This window comes from Macaca nemestrina, chromosome 1, assembly GCF_043159975.1.
Source record: "Macaca nemestrina isolate mMacNem1 chromosome 1, mMacNem.hap1, whole genome shotgun sequence".
Lineage (NCBI taxonomy): Eukaryota > Metazoa > Chordata > Mammalia > Primates > Cercopithecidae > Macaca > Macaca nemestrina.
This window is the reverse complement of record NC_092125.1, coordinates 70,009,545-70,033,342: the sequence shown is the minus strand read 5'-3', so window position 1 is coordinate 70,033,342 and position 23,798 is coordinate 70,009,545. Positions and strand designations below refer to the sequence as shown.

Below are 23,798 nucleotides of genomic sequence, written 5' to 3'. Positions count from 1 at the left end.
GAAGACAGGAGTGGCTGGATGGTGAAAAGATGTCAAGGGGAGCACACTGGCAGAAGAGCACATCAATAGATGCTGGCATGCTGATAGACCATCAACAGGCAGGATGAGGCAGAGGTTTGCCCAGGGCAGTTGGAGGAGATCTGGGGCTGCCCAGCGGCCCAACTCCAGGGGAAAACCATCTCCCTTCTGGCTCCCCCACCGGATGAGAGCTACTTCCATTCAATAAAATCTTGCACTCATTCTCCAAGCCCACGTGTGATCCAATTCTTCCAGTACACCGAGGCAGGAACCCAGGATACAGAAAGCCCTCTGTCCTTAAGACAAGTTAGAGGGTCTAATTGAGCTGGTTAACACAAGTGGCCTATAGGCGGCAAAACTAAAAGAGCACCCTGTAACACACACCCACTGGGGCTTCAGCTGTAAACATTCACTCCTAGATGTTGCCTTGAGGTTGGAGCCCCACAGCCTGCCCGTCTGTATGCTCCCCTAGGAGTTTGTGCAGCGGGGCAGTGAAGAAGTGAGCCACACCCCCATCACACTCCCTGCAAGGGGGACAAGGGAACTTTTCCCGTTTCAACAGTGGCTGGCATAAAGCTAGTACTCAATAAATGCTAGCTTCTTTAAGACTTAAATCATATTCTTCTTCAGTCCTTGAACTTTTTCAGATAAATAAATGACTGAATTCCAAGAGAAATATATAGTCTGAACATAGTAGGTACACTGAGGCAGCTGGCTAAAAGTTTTACAGGGAAGTTTAAGTGATATGATAAAAATTACAGTTCATGGATAAGTATATTTTAGGGATTAAACAAAAAATAAGTGAATATTTCCAAACACACCATTGAAGAGGAAGCTTGCATATTGTAAAATGTGTGATGTAAGCAATTAAGTGGTTTCTACCAGCTTCAAAATACATCAACTGATTTAGTTATGTCATATGACACATCCCATAGATTACCTGTATTAACTGGGAAATAAATGTTATGATCCAGAGTTACTAAGAATGAAATGGTTGGGGGGAAAGGTGGGAAACTGCCTAAGTTATTAAAAAATATGAAGGTGTGTCGTGGTTTTCAATGTAATAGCAGTTGTGGTTAATATGTGATCATATTCTAAAGTAATTAGGCAATAGTTAAAGAAGCCCCTTAACAAATTACAATCAATCAGAACATTCAGGAGAGAAGTCTTGTTGTTGTTGTTGTTTTTACTATTTTATATTCTGAGGCTTCTTAGAGCGGAAAGTGGCTAGTCAAATATCTCTCGAAGTAGTCAAATATTTCTTAAGTGTGGTTTGTCTCTCCAACAAGAAGCAAGTGGATATCAAGTGTCTCCAGAGACAACACTCTGAAAAGGACATATCATTTATGTGAGATTCCAGTCAGAAATGCATAACCTGAATCTAATCAACAGACAACGTCGGCCAAACACACAATAAGAGATGGTATATAAAAGAATTGGTTTTTATTCTTTAAAATATGTCAATGTCATAGAGAACAAAGATAGACTGAGGCACTTTTCCAGACTGAAGGAGAAAAAAGGAATGTCATTCTAAATATAACATGTGATCCTGGATTGAATCCTGTATGGGGGAAAAAAAAGTAGCTATAAAAGGCATTATTGAGACAATTGATAAAATTGTAATATGTGTTATATATTAAAGTATTTTATTAATGTTAAAATCACTGAATTTAATAACTGAACAGTGGTTGTGTAAAGAGAATATCCTTATTCTTAGGAAATATACACTGAAGTTTTAAAGGCTATAGAGATGATATGTAACCTACTCTCAAATAATTTAGGAAAACATTTTTATATATAGAGAGAGAAAAAGATTGATAAAGCAAATATAGCAAAATATTTAAAATTGATGAATCTTGGTAAAGCATATGTGAAAAATTCGGGATTGTTTTCCCAACTTTTCTGTAAATTTGAGATTATATCAAAATAAAAAGTTAGTTTTAACAAGTATCCCCGAGTCACCTGAATCAGAATACTGGAGTATTTGCTACAGATGCAGATTCATGGGACCTGCCAGTGACTACTGAATCAGAAATTCAGGGAGTGTGGACAGGAGAGGTTAGAGCCTGGCAATTCTCATTTACAAAAACATTCTTGGTGATTGTAATGTATACTGAAGTTTGAAAAACATTGGGAGTGCCGGGCGCGGTGGCTCAAGCCTGTAATCCCAGCACTTTGGGAGGCCGAGACGGGTGGATCACAAGGTCAGGAGATCGAGACCATCCTGGCTAACACAGTGAAACCCCGTCTCTACTAAAAAATACAAAAAACTAGCCGGGCGAGCTGGCGGGCGCCTGTGGTCCCAGCTACTCGGGAGGCTGAGGCAGGAGAATGGCGTGAACCCGGGAGGCGGAGCTTGCAGTGAGCTGAGATCAGGCCACTGCACTCCAGCCTGGGCGACAGAGCGAGACTCCGTCTCAAAAAAAAAAAAAAAGAAAAACATTGGGAGTGTACTTCAATTAAAAATCGGTTATGACCAGGTGTGGTAGCTCACACTTGTAATCCCAGCACTTTGGGAGGCTGAGGTGGGCAGATTACCTGAGGTCAGGAGTCCAAGACCAGCCTAGCTAATATGGTGAAACCCCATCTCTACCAAAAATACAAAAAAATAGCTGGGTGTGGTGACACACACCTGTAGTTTCAGCTACTTGGGAGGCTGAAGCAGGAGAATTGCTTGAGCCTGGGAGGCAGAGGCTTCAGAGAGCTGAGATCGCACCACTGCACTCCAGCCTGGGTGACACAGCAAGATTCTGTCAAAAAAAAAAAAAAGTTATAATGTACCTGGGTACAGTGGCTCATGCCTGTAATCCCAGCACTTTGGGAGGCTGAGGAAGGAGGATCCCTTGAGCCCAGGAGTTCAAGACCAATCTGGGCAACACAGAGAGACCGTGTCTCAAAAACAAACAAAAGAATCATAATTATAATGCTTTCATTAGCCAATGCATTTTCTTTTCATCTTAAACAAAATTTTAAAACTTGAAACCTTTTAATCTTTATTCCATCTCTTATTTTTTAAATTTTTTTATTTTAAAAAGAAAAAAATTAAATTTTCTAATTGTCCACCTACCCTCCTTCAAGCCAATGCATTTTCTTAGCTTAATCAACTAAATGCCTTGAAGGATACTACCAATAGCTAAAATGTATCATGTGTTTATCATGTGGTAAGCACCATACATATTTCATTCAATTCCCACAATAATTCCTATGAATTGCTATAATTATACTCCTTACAGATAAGGAAATGGGGTGACATAAATTGCCAAGGTCATATAGCTATTAAGGGATAAATCCAGGATTGGAACCCAAGGACAATCTGACTCTAGGGCCCTACTTCTGCCACTCTGCTTTTGAGCCTTGCTAGGAAACCACATGGTAAGGTTATTGCCTTTGGCTATTATAAAATTGACATGGTATTTATCTCTTTTAAAGTCAGCCTTTAATTGCATATTAAAGAAGAAAGCAGTGGTGCAGCTAATACAATGGATGTTATGATAAGGCATAGAATTCCCTCCCTCCGCCCCCCCCCACCCCCACTAATCTTCCATCCTGGTGACAAAGCCTTGGCTCTGTGATTAAGATAAGGCTATACAGCCTGTTGTTTCTTCCTGAGCACTACTATGATTTTCCTTCCCATCACAGATCCTTAGATACTCTTCAGCCTGCAAGTACTAGGCTGGGTGAGATCTGGGTATACCTTCTTTAGAGATCCACCCTTGGCATTGGAGGATTTCTTCAATGAAGTAGAACGTCATCACAGTTTTAAACTAGGAAAGGAATTGTCCCCAGTGAAACCCAGGAAGTGACTTGACTAAAATAAAAAGTAAGCGTTGCCCCAGGGCCTCTTCTGGTACCTCCATTCTTCTGAGTTGCAGTTCTCTGCAACAGTCATTCCACAGAGAAAAGCCTGAGGTAGCTCACTGGACTCTCAACAATAAGCCTGTGAATTGAGTTGGGTGAGCTTTAGTCTCACTGATAATATGGATAGAGCTGGATTGAAAACCAGCCTCCCAATTCCAGAGGCCAAGCTCTTCCATAAACCACAATGCCTCCTGAATAAAAGAGATCAATACTGAAAGTTTGTTGGAATCATGGTCTCATGTGTTTGTGCAGATTGATAAGTGCAACCCTTGCGGTAAAAAGTAAAACATGTTTTTTCAGCTGTGGCCAGCTGAAATGTAATATGTAAAGAGTTAGTAATAATTTTTATTAGGGGATTCATCTTTTCTAATGAGAAAAAAGAAAAGCTTTCAGCAAAAAACACATCACTATTTTGAAAAGATTGATGAAGCACCCCCAGCTCAGCCCCACCACAGTTGATGTAATCCTCCATAAGAACCTTCAGGTTGCAGGTGACATAACCTTATATAAAAAAATCCTAAGAAAGCCACTTAAAAACCATAAGAACTGATAAATGAGTTCAGCAAAGTTGAAGGATACAAGATTGATATACAGAAATTATTTATATTTCTATATGCTTGCTATGAAAACTGTGAAAATGAAATTAGGAAACCAATTCTATATATAACAGCATCAAGAAGAATAAAACACTTAGGAATAAATTTAATAAAAGATGTATAAAACCTGTATTCTGAAAACTACAAAATATTGTTGAAAGAAATCAAATAAGACAAAAAAAGAAAAGATTTAATATTGTTAAGATGGCAATACTCCCCAGAGCACTATAGATATAACACAATCCTTACCATAATTCTGTCTGGCCTCTTTACAGAAATCAACCAGCCGATCCTAAAATTAATATGGTAATTCAAGGGACCCAGAATAGCCAAGCAATTTTGAAGAAGAAGAATAAAGTTGGAGGACTCACATATTGTGATTTTAAAACTTACTATGAAGCTACAGTAATCAAAACAGTATGGTACTGGCATAAGGAGAGATAGTTCATGCAGATTAATGGATAGAATTGAGAGACCACAAATAAGTCCTCACATCTATGGTCAATGAATTTTGACAAGGGTTTTAAGACCATCCAATGGAGAAAAGATAGTATTTTTAACAAGTGGTACTGGGAAAACTAAATACCCATATGCCAAAGAACAAAGTTGGATACCTCCCTATCTTGTACCACATATAAAAATTTATTCAAAATGTAGGACTAAAACTGAAAGTCTTAGAAAATGTAGCTGTAACTCTTTGTGATCTTGAATTAAGCAATGCTTTCCTAGATATGACACCAAAAGCACAAACAACAACAACAAAATATAAATTGGACATCATTAAAATTAGAAGTTTTGTGCTTTACCCCCCAAAAAGTGAAAAGAAGCCAGGAGTGGTGGCTCATGCCTGTAATCCCAGCACTTTGGGAGGCCAAGGTTAGAGGGTCACTCGAGTCCAGGAGTTCGAAACCAGCCTGAGTAACATAGCAAGACCTCGTCTCTACCAAAAAAAAAAAAAAAGTAGCCCAGTGTGGTGGTGTGCACTTGTGGTCCTAGCCACTCAGGAGGCTGAGGTAGGAGGATAGCTTGAGCCCAGGAGGTTGAGGGTGCACTGAGCTGTGATTGTGCCACTGCACTCCAGCCTGAGTGATAGAGCAAGACTCTGTCTCAAAAAAAAAAAAAAAAAAGAAAAAGAAAAAGAAAAAGAAAAAGAAAAAGAAAGAAAGAAAGAAAGAAAGAAAATAATGTGAAAAGAAAATCTGCAGAATGGGAGAAAATATTTGCCATATATACCTGATAAAGAAATTGCATTTAGAATATATAGGATATTACAACTCAGCAGTAAAAAGATAATCCAATTAAAACAAAGCATCTCAATAGAGATTTCTCCAAATAAAATATACAAGGCCAGATGCAGTGGCTCACGCCTGTAATCCCAGCACTTTGGGAGGCCTAGGTGGGCAGATCATGAGATCAGGAGTTTGGAATCAGCCTGGCCAACATAGTGAAACCCCGTCTCTACTAAAAATACAAAAATTAGCCAGGCATGGTAGTGTGTGCCTATAGTCCCAGCTACTCAGAAGGCTGAGGCAGGAGAATCTCTTGAACCCGGGAGGTGGAGGTTGTGGTGAGCTGAGATCATGCCACTACACTCCAGCCTGGGCAACAAAGTAAGACTCCGTCTCAAAAAAAAAAAAATAGTAATGCAAAATGGGGACATATTAGGCCATTCTTACATTGCTATAAATAAATATCTGAGACTAGGTAATTTATAAAGAAAAGAAGTTTAACTGGCTCATGTTTCTAAAGGCTTTACAGAAAGCACGGTTCTGGCATCTGCCTGGCTTCTAGGGAAGCCTCAGGAAGCCTACAATCATGGTGAAGGTGAAGGGGGAGCAGGCATGTCACATGGCAAAAGCAGGAGCAGGCAAGGTGGGGAAGGGTGCCAATGCACTTTTAAAGACTAGATCTCTTGTGAACATAGTGTGAGAGCTCACTTATCACCAAGGAGATGGCCCAAGCCATTCATGAGAGTTCCACCCCAGTGATCCAAACACCTCCCATGAGGCCCCACCTCCAATACTGGGGATTATATCTCAACATGAAATTTGGGTAGGGACAAATACCCAAAATCTCTTTTTTTTTTTTGGAGACAGAGTCTTGCTCTGTTGCCCAGGCTGGAGTGCAGTGGTGCCATCTCAGCTCACAGCAACCTTCACCTCCCAGGTTCAAGAAATTCTGCTTTGGCCTCCCAAAGTGCTGGGATTACAGGCATGAGCCATCATGCGCGGCCAAACTCTATCAGAGGAAATTTCTAGTAACTCTTTTGCTTAATGTGTCTTAAGATGCATGAATTACAACTTATCTAGTTGATCAAAAACTCATAAAGATGGTTGAAAATAGGTTTCCAGTTGGGGGTCAGAAGACAAGTCCTTTTGTTGAGACTGAGGAGAGAAAATTTAGATTGAAGTTTAAAGTAAAGAAGACATCGTATTTGAAATGAGACAAATAGGATGGGAAGCTGATCAAGGAGCTATAAAAGGCTTTCCAAGTCACTCAGGGCCTAATCGAGTTTGGAAGCCATATTGTATTGTGTTGCCCTTCTGTACAGAGTTGTGTGATTTTTTTCAACTGAGCCCAACATCCCTATATGAGTATGACAAAAAAGGAAAATGGATTCAGGGCCATCTCTCATATTGTAGGGCAGGTGTAATATAAAGACTAGGGGAGACTGGGTGCGGTGGCTCATGCCTGTAATCCCAGCACTTTAGGAGGCTGAGATGGGTGAATCATTTGAGATCAGGAGTTTGAGACCAGCCTGGCCAACATGTTGAAACCCCATCTCTACTAAAAATACAAAAAATTAGCTGGTTGTGGTGGCGGGCGCCTGTAATGCCAGCTACTCAGGAGGCTGAGGCAGGAGTATCTCTTGAACCCAGGAGGCAGAGGTTGCAGTGAGCCAAGATCACGGCACTGCACTCCAACCTGGGCAACAGAACAAGACTTTGTCTCAAAAAAAATAGACTAGGGAACAGGTAAGTTAAAGGAAATAGTGAGTTATTAAAGTGACAAGTGAGGTAATAAAAGCCCAGGGGAGAGATAGGGAGTGGGAGAAAGAAGAGTAGGGTGTTTCAAGGTAGCAACAGTGACGGAGTGAGAAATAGAAGACCAGGAGGCTGTGGTCAGAGGCCTGAATAATGGAGCTTAAGATTTCATAATCAAAGCAGTTCTGGGTGGTGACCTGGTCCAAGGTGACCCTGAGAGTGGATGCTATATAATTCCTAAATCTGTTTCTTTGGAGCCCCTAGATGGTGGGACGTCCTTTTAGCTTTTTGACTTAATCAATTATGCCAGAGCTGGAGGCTGGATTTATCACCACCTTTTAAAAGTAGAGAGAAACATATCTGCCCTTGTCATATATGCAAGTAATCTAAATGTATACTGGTCACAATCATAAGATTTTCAGAATAATTTCATTCATATTATTTTTCATGTATTTTACAATAAAGTTAATTCAAGCTAAAGTGACTAAATGCTGCAGGATGAAATTGGGCTATTTTATAGTAATACATAATAACATTAAGATGTGCTAATTATTATGTTGCAAAGAAAATATATATGTATTTCATTGACGTAAACAGTACAAAGAAGTACTCCTGTGGGCTTATTACAGATTAAATATATTAAATTAAATATAGATTAAATAAATACAAATGGAGAAAAAGAAAGCAAAAAAGTAATTTAAGTGTAAATTTTTATTCTACACAAAGCTTTTTTATTATTGTTTGCTTGGCTCAACCTCTTAATGGTAAAGCCACTAATTAGTTTTATGGTGCAAAAAGAGTGTTGCAATTAAAAAAGTATTCAAAAGGTCTTCCAAAAGTTCACGAAAAATGCATATTATGAAAAACTATGCATGAATTTCAAAACTTTTTTTCACTGAAACAAACTTGTACTAACTTGTTTGTGTCTGAACAGGATCGAGTTTGAGGCACTAAGAAGGCTAACACATCAGTTTGATTTTCTCAAAATCCCAGTGAAAAAATGAAAACAAATCAGTTTGAAAAGAGCCCCTAGTGGAGCAAATTCTGCTAAAATGAAGCAAAAAGGAACCTCAAATTTATGGTGAAGCTTGAGTGGAAGAATGTTGTTGAAATCATTGATGCCTTATCAAAAGTTTATGGTGACAATGCCCCAAAGAAATCAGCAATTTACAAGTGGATAGCTCATGTTATGAATAAGAAGGGTTGAGACGATGTTGAAGACAAAGCCCACAGTGGCAGACCATCCATGTCAATTTTCAAGGAAAAAATAATCGTGTTCATGCTGTAATTGAAAAGGACCGATGATTAACAGCGCAAACAATAGCCAACACCATAGACGTCGCAACTGGTCTGGCTTACATAATTCTGGCTGAAAAATTAAAGCTGGCCAGGTGTGGTGGCTCATGCTTATAATCCCACACTCTGGGAGGCCAAGGTGGGTGGATCACTTGAGGTCAGGAGTTTGAGACCAGCCTGATCAATATGGTGAAACTCCGTCTCTACTAAAAATACAAAAAGTAGCCAGGCGTGGTGGTATGTGCCTGTAGTCCCAGCTACTGGGGAGGCTGAGACAGCAGAATTGCTGGAACCTGGGAGGCAGAGGTTGCAGTGAGCCGAGATCACACCACTGTACTCCAGCCTGGGTGACAGAGCAGGACTCCATCAAAAAAAAAAAAAAAATTAAAGTTGAGCAAACTTTCCACTCAATGGGTGCCAAAACTGTTGTGCTCAGATCAGCTGCAGACAAGAGCAGAGCTTTTGAAGGAAATTTTAAATAAGTGGGATCAATATCCTGAAGGATTTCTTTGAAAAATTGTAACCAGAGATGAAACATGGCTTTATTAGTATGACCTTGAAGACAAAGCACAATCAAAGCAATGGCTGCTAAGAGGTTAAAGTGGTCCAGTCAAGGCAAGAGCAGACTAGTCAAGAGTAAAGGTCAGGCCGGGCACAGTGGCTCACGCCTGTAATCCCAGTACTTTGCGGGGCTGAGGCAGGTGGATCATGAAGTCAGGAGTTCAAGACCAGCCTGGCCAAGGTGGTAAAACCCCTGTCTCCATTAAAAAAAAAAAAAAAAAATTAGCTAGGCATGGTGGCAGGCACCTGTAATCCCAGCTACTCGGGAGGTTGAGGCAAAGAATTGCTTGAACCTGGGAGGTGGAGGTTGCAGTGAGCCGAGATTGCCCCACTGTACTCCAACTTGGGCTACAGAGTGAGACTCCATCTCAAAAAAAAAAAAAAAAAGAGTAAAGATCATGGCAACAGTTTCCTGGGATCCTCAATGCATTTTGCTTGTTGACTTCCTGGGGGGCCAAAAGAATGACAACGTTTATATATGATGAGAATGTTTAGAGATAGCTAAAGCTTTAGTAGAAAAATGCCTAGGAAAGCTTCACGAGAGAGTACTTCTCCACCACAACAATGCTTCCGCTCATTCCATTCATCAAACATGGGCAATTTTGTGAGAGTTTTGATGGGAAATCTTTAGACATCCACCTTACATTCCTGATTTGGCTCCTTCTGACTTGTTTTTGTTTCCTAATCTTTAACAATCTTAGGACACCCATTTTCTTCAGTTAATAATGTAAAAAGACTGCATTGACATGGTTAAGTTCCCAGGACCCTCAGTTCTTTAGAGGTGGACAAAATGGCTGGTATCATCACTGATAAAAGTGTCTTGAATGTGATGGAGTTTATGTTGAGAAATAGAGTTTGTATGTTTTATTTTATCTTTTAATTCCATTTTTCTATGAACTTTTTGCAGTCCCCTCATATACGCTGTTTGTTATACTGATTAAAAAGGTAAAACATATTCAAAGAATGTTAAAGCTATTACAAAACCACAATGATAACCATAAGTAAACAAAAATTTCCTTCACTATGTTTAGTGCATGAGTTTAGAAATCTGATAGAACAAATGAATATTTGCAAGTGTGTCCAGAAGCACAGTTCTCATACCAATAAAACCTAGATAAGTAGCTCATGGAAACAACTGGAACACTTACTAGCAGGAGGAAAAAACATTTTAGAGCATATCTAGGTGAAAGATTTTCTTGGCTTCATTTCTAGCGAATCTGTGTGGGGTTAGGTGTGGTTGTTAGGCTATAAAGAAGATCATTTTCCTTGGGGAACACATTGATCTGAGGTGGTTGAAATGCCTAAAGGCAGCAAGTTAAAGAGACATAACTTTTCTTTATAGCCTTTGATTTTGGAAACTAAGGTTCAGACCAGAGAGTTTATTTGAGCATACCTCGTTTTATTGCACTTCACTTTATTGTGCTTTGCAGATACTGTGCTTTTTACAAATTGAAGGTTTGTGGCAACACTGTGTTGAGCAAGTCTTTACAAATTGAAGGTTTGTGGCAGTGCTGCGTTGAGCAAGTCTAACAGTGCCATTTTTCCAACAGCATGTGCTCACTTCTTGTCTGTGTGTCACATTTTGGGAATCCTCACAATATTTTCAACTTTTTCATTATTATTATATCTGTAATGGTAATCTGTGTTCAGTGATCTTTGATGTTACTATTGTAATTGTTTTGGGGTTCCAGGAACCTTGTCCATAGAGGGTGGGTGAACTTAATCGATAAACGTGTGTGTTCTGTTCATTCCACCAACTGGCCATTCACATCTTTCTTCCTCTCCTTGAGCCTCCCTATTCCTTGAGGCACAACAATATTGAAATTAGACCAATAACCTACAATGGCCTCTAAGTGAAAGTGAAAGGAAGAGTTGCATTTTTCACTTTAAATCAAAAGCTAGACATAATGAAGCTTAGTGAGGAAGGCAGATTGAAAGCCAAGACAGGCCAAAAACTAGGCCTTTTGCACCAGTTACCCAGGTTGTGACTGCATAGAAAAAGTTATTGAAGGAAATTAAAAGTGCTACTATAGTGAACACATGAATAAGGAAGCAAAACAGCCTTACTGCAGATAGGGAGAAAGTTTTAGTGGTCTAGATGGATCAAATTAGCCACAACATTTACTTAAGCTAAAGTCTAATTCAGAGCAAGGCCCTAACTCTTTAATTCGATGAAGGTTGAGACAGGTGAGGAAGCTGCAAAAGAAAAGTTGGAAGCTAGTAGAGGTTGGTTCATGAGGTTTAAGGAAAGAAGCCATTTCCATAACATAAAGTGCAAAGTGAAGCAGCAAGTGCTGATGCAGAAACTGCAGCAAGTTATCCAGAAGATCTAGCTAGGATCATTGGTGAAGGGGGCTACACTACACCCTAGATTTTCAGTGTAGACAGAATAGCTTCATATTGGGAGGAGATGCCGTCTAGAACTTTCACAGCTAGAGAGAAGTCAATGCCTGACTTCAAAGCTTCAAAGAATGGCTAAGGCTCTTGTTAGAGACTAATGTAACTGATGACTTGGCAGAAGCCAATACTCATTTACCATTCTGAAAATTCTAGCCCTTAAGAATTACGCTAAATTGACTCTTTCTATGCTCAATGGGACAACAAAGCGCGGATGACAGTGCATGTATTTATAACATAGCTTACTAAATATTTTACTGCTCAGAAAAGAAAAATCATTTCAAAATATTACTGTTCATTGACAATGCACCTGAGCATCCAAGAGCTCTGATGGAGAGGTACAAGAAGATTAATGTTGTTTTCTTGCCTGCTAACAAAGTATCCATTCTGCAGCCCATGGATCATGGAGTAATTTTGACTTTCACGTGCTATTATTGAAGAGAAATATATTTCATAAGGCTATATCTACTATGGATAGTGATTCCTCTGATGGATTGGATTAGGGCAAAGTAAATTGAAAATCTTCTGGGAAGGATTCACCATTCTGCATGCCATTACTAATGTGATTCGTGGGAGGAGGTCAAAATATCCACATTAGCAGGAGTTTGGAAGAAGTTGATTCCAACCCTCATGGATGACTTTGAGGGATTTAAATCTTCAATGGAGGAAGTCATTGCAGACATGGTAGAAATAGCAAGGGAACTAGCCTGAAGATGTGACTGAATTGTCACAATCTCACGATCAAACTTGAATGGATGAGGAATTGCTTCTTATGGATGAGCAAAGAAAGTAATTGTTTGAGATGAAATATACTTCTCCTGGTGAAGATGCTGAGAACATTGTCAAGATGACAACAAAGGGTTTAGAATATTACATAACTTAGTTGATAAAGCAGCGTCAGGGTTTGAGAGGACTGACTCCAATTTTTAAAGAAGTTCCACTATGAGTAAAATGCTATTTAACAGCATAGCATACTACAGGGAAATCTTTCATGAAAGGAAGAGTCAATCAATGCTGCAAAATTCATAGTTGTCTTTTTTTTTTTTGAGACGGAGTCTTGCTCTGTTGCCCAGGCTGGAGTGCAGTGGCGCGATCTTGGTCATTGCAACCTCTGCCCCTTCAGGTTTAAGCAATTCTCTGCCTCAGCCTCCGGAGTAGCTGGGATTACAGGCGCGTGCCACCACGCCCAGCTAATTTCTTTGTATTTTTAGTAGAGACGGCGTCAGCTTGGCCAGCCTGTCTTGAACTCCTGACCTCGTGATCCACCTGCCTCAGCCTCCCAAAGTGCTGGGATTACAGGTGTAAGCCATGGCGCCTGGCCCATAGTTGTCTTATTTTAAGAAATTGCCACAGCACCTCAACCTCCAGCAACCCTCACTGTGATCAACCAGTAGCCATTCAACATGGAGGCAAGACCATTCACCAGCCAAAAATTACAACTTACTGAAGACTCATAACTGTTAGCATTTTTCAACAACAAAGTATTTTTAAATTAAGGTTTGTATTTTTTTAAGACATAATGCTACTTTACACTTAATAGACTCCAGCATAATGTAAACATAACTTTTATGTGCACTGAGAACAAAAAATATTTTATCACTCACTTTATTGCAGTGGTGTGGAACCAAAATTGCATTATCTCAGAGGTACGCTTGTACTTTGGATAAGGCAAAATCCTCTTACATAGACCCCAGTATTTTAGGGCTCAAGAGTATATAGAGTAGTCCTATGTAGAATTTGAATCTAGATTTCCCTCTTGTATTTGAATTAATCCATGCAGTCTTAGAAGTAGCATTTCCATCTCTCACTATGTCCTGCCAATTTTACCCCTGCCAATTTTACCCCTAAACTTCTCTCAAGCCCATCCTTTTTTCCTCAACTCCACAATCATCACCCTAGCCCAAGCTACCATCCTCTCTTGTCTGGATACTGCAATAATCTCCTGTCTTATCAATTGCACTTCTTCCTTCCTACAGAAAAAATCAGATCATATAACTACAAGGGTGACCAATCCCTTAGTTTGCCTGGGGCTGCTCCAATTTTAGAACTGAAAGTCTCACATCCCTCAGTCCTAGGCAAACTGGGATGGTTGGACACCCTAGGATTCTGCTCAAAACCTGCCAGCACCTTCCAGTCATCCTTGGAATAAAACCCTTTATGATGGTCTGCGAGGCCCCATAGAGTGTATCTCTTGCCTACCTCTCCAGCTCATCTCAGACTAGGCTCCCCTTGGACTCACCACTGTGGGTGCATTAGTTTTATCTTAATTTTGAGAATTCATTGTGATCTTTTTCACCACATGAACTTTGCCCTTCATTTCCCTTCAGAGGATGTACTTTCTGCCTCTCTTAGTTAACTCAGGTTCATCCTTCATATCCCAGCTTAATTGCACTTCACTACATTAGGTTCCTGTAATACAAGCTCTCAGAATATTTTGTTCCTTTCCCTCAGGTCATGTACCTTAGTTTGTCATTCTATAATTTTCCATTAGTAGTTTTATGTTTGACTCCCATACCAGCCTGTAAACTCTTTGAGCGTAAGAACCATGTGTGTTTTGTTTATCACTGTGGATTTGACTCCTAGAATGTGCCTGGCACATCTAAAAAGGGGTTCAATAAATATCCACTTCAGTTCCACTGCTAATGCCACAGGCCAGACTTGAGATTTCTGAGACATTTCCCCACTTCTAATCTATTCACCTTCCAAATCATAATACCCACTAGTGTCATGGTAATCTTCTAGATGTGGATATCCTTCTAGATGTGGATTTCCACGGATATCACTGTGTCCCATATTGGTCTGCTGATGTGCCCCTGTATATACTTAGAAAAGGTACATTTATTAAGAGTATTCTATGCACTAGCACTGTGCTAAATACTTAATATATTTAATATAATTTGCACCTCACAATTACCCTTGAGGGACATTCTTCCTGTTTTACACAAGAGGAGACAAAGGCTTAGAGAGATTAGGTAACTAATCCATTACCACATGGAGTTTATATGAGATGCAACCAGAATGGTGCCTGATGCATAATCCCTTACATTTTTGTCTTTCAATTGCATGTTTTATTAGTTATAATTAGGCTTGGCTATACATGACAAAGTACAATAGTGGCTTATGCAAGATAGAAAATTACATCTCTCTCATGGTTTCCCTCTGGTCTCTTCTGTTAAAGAGACCAGAGGAAAGCAGTCCAGGGTTAGGACGACCTGATCATCAGGGATCTACACATGTGCTGTTTGCTCTCCCTAGCTTGTGACTTCCATCTTAGGTCCAAAATGGCTACCTGGGTTCCAATTTCCTAATCCCTATTTAGTTAACAGGAAAAAGGAAGATGTGTCTCTCATCCTCTAAGGATACCTTAGAGAAGTCACAGCTTCTGTTTATATTTCATTGGCCAGATTATAGTCATATGATCAGACCTTACCGCAAAAGATTCTGGGAAATGTAGTCCATGCTTTTGTTGTCCATAGGCTGAACTTAAAAAAAATCCTCCTATAAGGAAGAAAGAAAGAATGGATATTGGGAGAAATAACAGCATCTGCAAAACACACGCTAGAGCAAGTTCTACTTAGGACTTTCAAAATTATCTACAATTTAGTTTCATTCTACGTAATGTTCTAGTTTTCCACCTCTCACTCACTTTAAACCATTGCCACAATGGGCCACTAACCTCTCTGTTTCCTAGACATATCAAACTCATTTTCGATTTTACTCTCCTTGCTTTTTCTCCTACTTGGGAGGGCTTCCTGTCAACCTACATAAATTCTACCCACACTTTACTGATTAGCTCATTAAAAGTTTCCTCTATATTAGCTTTCTGTCCCCCAAATAGAGTGGAAGAAGCAAAGTTCTGGGTACATAGCAAACACCTAGTAAATACTTACTGATTAATATATAAAATAGAGTTACTTAACTCCTTTAATTCTCATGTGGACCACTGCTTTATTCAGGATTTTTCAGGGTTAGTTTACCACCAGGGGACTTCTGTAGTCTCTCTCCCCATCTCTTGCAAAAATATACGCACTTAATGAATATTTATTAAGAACATGTTTGGTTTTATTTTATTGTTTTTGGAGACAGGATCTCTCTCTGTCACCCAGGCTGGAGTGCAGTAGTGCAATCACAGCTCATCGCAACCTCAAACTCCTAGGCTCAAACAATCCTCCTGCTTCAGCCTCCCCAGTATCTGGGACTACAGGTGCATGTCACCATGCTCAGCTAATTTTTTGTAGAGAAAGGATTTCGCTGTGTTGCTCAGGCTGTTCTCAAACTCTTGGCCTCAAGTGATCTTCCCTGTCTTGGCCTCTCAAAGTGCTGGGATTACAGGTGTGAGCCACTACACTCAACCATTAAGTACATATTGAAAGCCCCCATTGCTCCAAGTTATCCACTTAGAGCTCTCACTTGGTTTCAATTTCTGAATTGATGTGGTGGTATTTGCTGTATTGTAAGGCACTACTTCTGAAACTTTATATGCATACAGATCACCTAGGAATCCTATTAAAATGCAGATTCTGATTCAGGAGATTGAGGGTGGAGCCTGAGATTCTGTATTTCCAAAATATTCTAGGTGGGGCTGGGTGCAGTGGCTCATGCCTGTAATCCCAGCACTTTGGGAGGCCAAGGCAGGAAGATCCTTGAGGTCAGGAGTTTGAGATCAGCTTGGGCAACATAGCAAAACCCTGCCTCTACCAAAAAAAAAAAACAAAAAACCACACAAATTAGCCAGGCATGGTGGTGTGTGTGTCTTTTGTCCCAGATACTTAGGAGGCTGAGGTGGCAGGATCACCTGAGCCCAGGAGGCAGAGGTTGCAGTAAACTGAGATCACACCACTGTACTCCAGTACACCACTGGATAACAGAGTGAAATCCTGTCTCAATAAATAAATAAGCATAAATATAAATAAATAAAAAATAAATAAAATATCCAAGGTGATGCCAGTGTTGGCAGATGTAAATAGCAAGGCTGTAGAGATCCTCAGATTATCTGCCCCAGATCACATGAAGATGCATTCTAAAGCAAAAGATCCCTGGGTCCCACTCCAGACCTATGGGATCAGAATCTCTGAGATGGGACCCCAGAATCTGCATTTTAACAAACTCTGTAGCAGATCTGCATATACACTGATATCTGAGTTTAAAAAGAACCCTAGATGATTTTTATGATTAGACCTGTTTATGAGTAGGCAGCTTTTTGAAATAATGTCATTCAGTTCAGCATAACATGGAGTAACTGAAACTACCAAAACTTAAGAAATTAAACAATGTATTAATACAACTTGAATGGTTCTAAATTTTTTTAAATCCCATACTTTAAGCTGCAGCATTTTAGCATCACTCTTTTGCCCATAGCTTTGTTTGATTCTTAGCACTTAGAGCAGGAGAACCTCCCCTGCCCCACTTTGGGATTTCTCATGGCTGTAGGCTTGCCAGCAGCTGGTTCCAAATAATTCAGATCTCTACTTCAGCTTATGCTTTGAAGATAAAATTTAAGAGAAACAAAAGGTTTGAAATTGTGTTTCATAAAATATTTCTTGAAGAGATTTCAAGAGAAAATCACTTATAAAGAAATTCTTTCCTTAACCTTATTCTTATTTCTTTTAACCAATAAGTACCTTCTTACTTAAGGGGGTTATTGATAGCATCTAACAAGATTGTGTGTGTGTGTGTGTGTGTGTGTGTGTGTGTGTGAAAGAACTTTGTCAACTGAAAAGCGCTGGAGAAACGCAAAGTGGCATGACTTTCATTACAACAGAGTATTAGCCAATGGGCTTAGCCCCAAAAATATAAATTAATCTTAAACATACAGTTGGAGTAGGAACAGAGTGAAAAGTTCTGCTCACATCTCTTATGATTTAAGCTGATGTGATGAGAAGCATGGAAAGAGCCAAGCTACACTACAGAAGGCTTGGATAAGAGGGGGAAATTTAACCCAGGTAAGGACAACTAATAGAATTTAGAGGAAACATTAAACACCACTATCGACCCTGAATGTCTTGTTAACCTCTGATATATCAGATCATCAGGGAGTAGGTAGAGCAGATCAAAAAGTGGGGAAGAAGGGGAGCAGGAAGGCTGGATCTCCGTAACCTAAGGGACTGTATGGGGACCCTGGAGCCAGGAGACCATGCACAGGGCCACCAACCATTTGTCAGGACTGAGGAATTTCCTGGGATGCAGGACTTTCCATAGTAAAAATATGGGTAAAGTCCTGGGTAAGCCAGGATGAGCTGGTCACCTCGATATCACACCAATTCAATTTCTGGTCTATTCTATGATGAACAAGCTGCATAAGTTCTCCACAACTTATTTTCCCCATTCATAAGTGGAATTATTCTGTGTTTTCTTTCTTTCTTTCTTTCTTTCTTTCTTTCTTTCTTTCTTTCTTTCTTTCTTTCTTTCTTTCTTTCTTTCTTTCTTTCTTTCTTTCTTTCTTTTTCTTTCTTTCTTTCTTTCTTTCTTTTCTTTCTTTCCCTCTCTCTTTTTCTCTCTCTTTCTTTCTTTTTCTTTTCTTTCCTTTCTTTCTTTCTTTTCTTTCTTTCTTTCTTTCTTTCTTTCTTTCTTTCTTTCTTTCTTTCTTTCTTTCTTTCTTTCTTTCTTTCTTTCTTTCCCTCTCTCTTTTTCTCTCTCTTTCTTTCTCTTTCTTTCTTCTCTTTCTTTCTTTCTTTCTTTCTCTTTCTTTTAGATTTGAGAGAAGAGTCTCTCTCTGTCACCCAGGCTGGAATGCAGTGGCATGATCTCGGCTCACTGCAACCTCCTCCTCCCGCCTTCTGAGTATCTGGGATTACAGGCATGCACCACCACATCTGGCTAATTTTTGTATTTTTAGCAGAGACGGGGTTCACCATGTTGCCCAGGCTGGTTTCGAACTCCTGGACTCAAGTGATTCACCCACCTCAGCCTCTCGAAGTGCTGGGATTACAGGCGTGAGCCACCACGCCCCACCCGTCTTCCTTTTCTACAAAAAAAAAAATTCCTTTCTCTTGTCAAATATGACTAAATTACACCATCCCAACACTAGAACAAAGATGTTCCAATTATTATTTTTTTTAATTTGTGGGGGGCCGGGCGCGGTGGCTCACGCCTGTAATCCCAGCACTTTGGGAGGCCGAGGAGGGTGGATCACGAGGTCAGGAGATCAAGACCATCCTGGTTAACATGGCAAAACCCCATCTCTACTAAAAATACAAAAAAATTAGCCAGGCGTGGTAGCTGGTGCCTGTAGTCCCAGCTACTCAGGAGGCTGAGGCAGAAGAATGGTGTGAACCCAGGAGGCGGAGCTTGCAGAGAGCAGAGATTGCACCACTGCACTCCAGCCTGGGTGACAGAACAAGACTCCGTCTCAAAAAAAAAAAAAAAATTTGTGGGGAAATCCAGAAACTTAGGTACTTAAGAGATAAAAGGTTCCAGAAGAAATTAGGGGCTTGCTGTCAATGATAAGACTTGAAGTTATAATATGAAAGAAAGCTTGAGATGTGAGATTCAGTGGTCTCCTGGAGATGCAGGTGAGGACAGAGGAAAGAGGGTAGAAATCAGGGCAAACAGCTTAATCTCCCCATTTGTACAATGTGGGTAACAATACGGTCCTTTTAAAGTCGTTGTGGGCTAGGCATGGTGGCTCATGCCTATAATCCCAGAATTTTGGGAGGCTGAGGCAGGTGGATCTCCTGAGTTCAGGTGTTCAACGCCAGCCTGGGCAACATGGCAAAACACTGTCTCTACAAAAAATACAAAAAAATTAGCTGGCTGTGGTGGCATGTGTTTGTAGTCCCAGCTACATGGGAGGCTGAGCTGGGTGGATTGCTTGAGCCTGGGAGGTGGAGGTTGCAGTGAGCCAGAGATCAGGCCATGGCACTCCAGTATGGGAGACAGAGTGAGACTATGTCTCAAAAAAAAAAAAAAGAAAAGAAAAGAAAAAGAAAGTCATTGTGAAGATTAAATGAATTAACGTATGTAAAGCACCAAGAACATGGCCTGGACTATTGAAAGTGATCAGTAAGTGCCAGTGATTATTATTATTTTGACATAATCAGCAATAACATGTCATAATTTTGAATCGTATGTTATGAAAATACAAGTCTAAATCTGAACTTGTCTTATTCATAGGGGTACTATGTGATTTTGTAGGTTCTGTGAGTAGAGGAACTTGCCAAAATATCCTTTTCCAAAACATCTTACAAATATACTCATCCATTACAATACCTGATAATCTGCCAGCAGAAATACGTTAAGGCTTTGGGGGTTTTAGTTTCTTTATAAAATACTAATGCTTTAGGAATAGAGTTCTCTCTTCCATTTTTTAACCATAAGCCCCTTGTCATGGATTAGCTGACCACACCAGGAAGGGGAGATAAGGATTGAGCAAACATTGGACAGGTGAGAAGGAAGGTTCTAATCATCTGTTTGGGGAGCAGAGGGAGGCCTCATGTGGAGTCTTCAGGGCCCTTGGGAAATTAGGGATAATTTTAGTTTTAAGAAGGGAAAAAGAGAAGCTAGCTGAACAGGAGAGGAGCATGGAGGAGACACAATTGTTTACTTTACAGTATTGTTTAGGGTCAATCATGTTAATAAAAAGAGTTGCTGAAATGGCTGAGAGTTGCAGTCAAGTCTGGATGATTTTTTTTTTCTTTGAGACAGAGTCTTGCTCTGTCGCCCAGGCTAAAGTACAGTGGCATGATCTAGGCTTACTGCAACCTCTGTCTCCCAGGTTCAAGCGATTCTCGTGCCTCAGCCTCCCGAGTAGCTGGGATTACAGGCGGGCGCCACCACGCCCAGCTAATTTTTGTATTTTTAGTAGAGACAGGGTTTCACCATTTTGGCCAGGTTGGTCTTGAACGCCTGACCTCAAGTGATCTGCCTGCCTCAGCCTCCCAAAGTGTTGGGATTACAGGAGTGAGCCACCACACTAGGCCAAGTGTGGATGATTTGGCTCACCCTGTCTAAAAAATTTTAAGGTTATAAGCCCTGGAGCATTTTATATAAAAATAATTATTGACATGAATACAGAAGAGAACATCCACATATATTTCCATTTTTTGTTTGAAGTTAAAGCCGACAACAGTCAGAATGCATGACTCTCTTGGGCTGCTGATTTCAAGCTTGCAACTGTTTCCTAGTAATGTGGGGGGCCTGTGCCAAGTCATTGAAGGTTATTGCTGGTAGGGTTTCTCCCTAGACAGGAAATAGTTCATTGGAGCTTTAGTGCTGCAGAAACCAACACAGGTAGGTAAAAATGTTTTTATAATTGCCACTAGGAAAAAGAGAGGGCCCAGGAGGTACTCTTCTGCCCAGTGGAACCCGTCCCTGGTTATAACCTAATTTGTTGTGTGTATGTGGACCAGATGGGTGGAATTAAACCTTCTAAGGTATTGTGGTTAGATTGCCAAGGTATTGTGGTTAGATGTGAAAATGACCAGCGATTCCAAGAAATGTAAGAAATTCTCTTTGTCTTTCAAAGGACCATTCTCTTGTGGTTCAAATGTGGGCTTTTGAAACAGAAACAATAACGTCTGTGGCTATAAGGTGGGGTCTGTTTGTTTCCCTTTTTTCTCTATTGGGGTGTACATGAAGGTGTTGAAATTGTTGGCTTCATGTTTGTGTTTTGATAAAGATGGCTCTAAGGTAGCAGGATAGGGCACTAGAAGCTAACTAGTCATCAAAGAAGATCCTTGTTTTCCACAGAACAGTCTACCCTGGAGAACTGGCTGTTCCAACCTTCCTGTTACACTCATTCAGAGCATTCATACATCTCTCTGTCGATGGTGCAATAAAATAGACTATGGAAAAATCTCAGGAGGTTTCCTAAGTAGTTGAAAGGAGGCAGGGCAAAAAAGTTGTAGTATAGGCAAGAGGAAGGTACAACTAACTAAAATGAACTTCAAAATGCGAGAAATAAATGCAAGCATCATCTGAAATTGTTCTCTTAAGTCAGCTCTAACAGTTTCTTATCAATAGATAAGGATAGGAGCTGAATTATCTTGAAACTGTGATACAGTGGTCAGAAAGTTAAGAAGATAACCCCTCTCCGACACCCTTGGCACAAAACCAGGGCATATCTATACCTGGAACATAACGTGTTGTACTGTTTGTTGAGCTTCAAGAAAAGTCTAACGAGGTTAGAAGCAGTTAATAGGAGGACATCTGAAAAGATCAAGGAGATTAGGTGTTCCCTATTCCTTTCATGAGGAGATACTGAAATGGCAGAATTCTGCAGCGAACATCCAATGAGAGATGGTGATTAGCAAGCCGAGGGGATAGGCCTCAGAAGAAACCAGACCTCCCCACACTTTGATCTCTGACCTGGGCCTTCAGAACTTTGAGAAAATAAGCTTCTGTTGTTTAAACTACCCAGTTTGCAGTATTTTGTTATGGCAGTTCTAGTTGAGTAACACACATGAGAATACATATGATCAAATGACTTAAAATTATTAAGGGTCTAGAAAAGAATGGAATCATCTCAGAATACCTCTAGGTCAGGCCTTCTTAAAGCAACGTCTGCATACTACTTGCATCAGAATCACCTATGATACTTTTCAAAAAGCAGGTTCTCAGGTCCAGTGGACCTGGATTATTAAAATGTTCTGGTATGATGCCTAAGAATCTGTCTCTTTGGTAGACACTTCAAGTGTTGTTTTTGTACACTAAAGAGCCAGAGGTCCTGCCCAACCTCTGGCTCTTTTCTGAGCCTGAAAATGAGTTCTGGGCCTGGTACTAATTGCATTTCATCAAGTGCTGCTGTGTCTGGTCCTCTGGCAGATGGTCCCTGATCCAGGAATCACGTGTAAATCCCATTGTAGGTTATCTCTCTCCAGGTGTCAGCCAACGTTTATGCAGCATGTTGGAAAACTGAATGGGATGGACCAGATGGAATCCTTAGAGTTTATTCTTGATTCTGGAAATAAATATGTGCCTCACCTATCTTACTTAAGAATGACATATTTTGAACAATAAAGTATATATATTATCTCTCTCATGAGATTTATTTAAAGATCTTACTACCTTGTCAATAGAGAATGTAAGGAATAGAATGGGGCGTATCTTTCCGGAACTGAAATTAGAGAAAGTTGAGAGTCCACAGCAAACCCTGTGATGAACATTTTCAAAGCAGGCAGAATACGTGGCATTCTGATTCAAATATGGCAGTTCCCTAAGGAGTGTAAAATCTGCCTGCCCCTACCCCCTCCATTTACAAATGTGCTTAAGGGACACAAGGTTTTATAAACAGGGTTTTTAAAAACTGAAATCTAGGCAGATCATTTAAGAATGTTCATGGGTAGGTCAATGGACTATTTCTCTATTTTCTTTCAGGTGGTCCAGCCTTTGAACCAGAATGCAGCTGTAGTATCCCAAGTGACGGGGTCTGCCTAGGAGTTCCCATGGCCACCGTTTTTTGTGGTTTAGGTTTTTCTTTTTATTGGTGGGGCGGGGGGCGGGTGAGTACTTACTTAAACCTAGGCACTTGGCTGTTTTTTCCTTCTTGACTAGCCAGATTTCAGTTTCTCTGTGTAGGCCATTCATTCCCACTGAATTTCTTGGTGGGGTGGTGGGGGCGGGGGCGATGAATGGGAAAGCGGAATTGCCATTAATGTTCCAGCTGCTTTCCTGAAACAAGACTTTTGACCCTAAAAAGAATGAATTTGAAACTCTAGACAATAATACTCCGCAGAGGTTAAGAAGAAAAGCCATGAGTGCAACTGGGTTTCATTAAGAATGATCAAGAGGACATTTAGTCTTCAAGGAGACAGGTTCCTAGTTTGGGCAGAGAAGAGAGCCCGAACAATGAAAGGCGGCCGTGTTGGCTGAAAGGGGGCTCTCAACTGAAACCAAGGCACTCCCGGGGTGTGAGGATGGGTGTTCATTCCTAGACATTTCCGAGCGGCCCTTTCCCTCAGTATGTTCTGGACTCATTGAGGTCCTGGCCGAGCGTCCAGGTAGCCCCGAGGGCCCCGACTCCCTGGCGAAGGGGTAGGGGGCGCGGGCCAGGCGAGGCAAGCGGGCCAGGCAGCTGCGGCCGCGTTTTCCTTAGAGGGCGCTGTGGGGGCGGCTCCGCCGCAGTCCCGACTCCCGCCGCTTCCTCCCGCCG

The 23,798-nt window shown here is 40.6% G+C and overlaps 1 long non-coding RNA gene across 1 annotated transcript; it reads right to left on the bottom strand.

The window, feature by feature from the left end:
* Positions 1-1,437: 1,437 nt before the first annotated feature.
* Positions 1,438-23,788, bottom strand: LOC112428829 (uncharacterized). The gene is made up of 6 exons (XR_003020888.2): positions 23,534-23,788; positions 23,161-23,317; positions 15,141-15,208; positions 3,870-3,955; positions 3,713-3,782; positions 1,438-1,579 (listed from the first exon to the last, which is right to left on the bottom strand). It is a non-coding gene; the product is annotated as an uncharacterized lncRNA (long non-coding RNA).
* Positions 23,789-23,798: the final 10 nt, after the last annotated feature.